This window comes from Seriola lalandi, unplaced genomic scaffold, assembly GCF_002814215.2.
Source record: "Seriola lalandi dorsalis isolate HSWRI2012SDOR001 ecotype SW California unplaced genomic scaffold, Sedor1 jcf7180002054615, whole genome shotgun sequence".
NCBI lineage: Eukaryota > Metazoa > Chordata > Actinopteri > Carangiformes > Carangidae > Seriola > Seriola lalandi.
Window position 1 is genome coordinate 171,813 of NW_019525168.1, and position 765 is coordinate 172,577.

Sequence of the window (765 nt, forward strand, 5' to 3'; positions counted from 1 at the left end):
GGACTCTTTCCTGGTGGGTAGAGGCTCCAGCTCTGTGGAGCTACAGTGTTAATGACATGTGCTGCATCACAATGAAGAGGACAGCGTGTCACCGCCGCAGGTAAAAATAGTCCCTGCTCTGGTTTCGGCTTCAGGTTTTAGTGACCTGAGACTCTGACACTCCTGCTTCATTATTGAACTGATTATAGACGCAGATGATCAGTCAGTTAACTGATCAATACACCGAAGCACCGCCTGATGGTTTTACTATGAGATTCCATAATTAAGATTCATGTTAATGATCAAACATCATCACGATACTGATTCTTCCACATTAGAGCTGCTCCCCTGTGAGCGGGAATATTTCAGCTGATCACAACAACATGAATAACTGTCAGTGAACCGTCATCATCATCATCATCATCATCACCATCATCATCATCATCACATGTGGAAACAATAGATCTTGTAACTTGTGTGTGAATATTCAAGGAACCTCAGTCCTTTAACCGTCACACACACACACGCGCGCACGCACGCACACACACGCGCACACACACGTTCATCAGCTCTGCAGGTTTCACATGGGGAACCTGAATGAAGCTGCACGAGCATCATGACAAACTACAAGTTAAAGTGACGGAACAGGAAGAAGAAACAGGCTGACGTCACAAACTGAAAAATATAAAGATTCAGAGAAGAGACCGACCTGCTCACGAGCTCTGCAGCGAAGTTTCAGCTTCTTCCCGGACTGTCCCTCCTCTCTCTCTCTCTCTCTCTCTCTCT

The 765-nt window shown here is 45.9% G+C and overlaps 1 protein-coding gene across 1 annotated transcript in view; it reads right to left on the reverse strand.

The window, feature by feature from the left end:
• mgll (monoglyceride lipase) overlaps positions 1-765 on the reverse strand; it is a 28,440-nt gene extending 27,675 nt beyond the window's left edge. The window contains exon 1 of the mRNA XM_087177625.1: positions 689-765. The gene's annotated coding sequence lies outside the window, so the exon portion shown is untranslated. The remainder of the gene's footprint in view (positions 1-688) is intronic.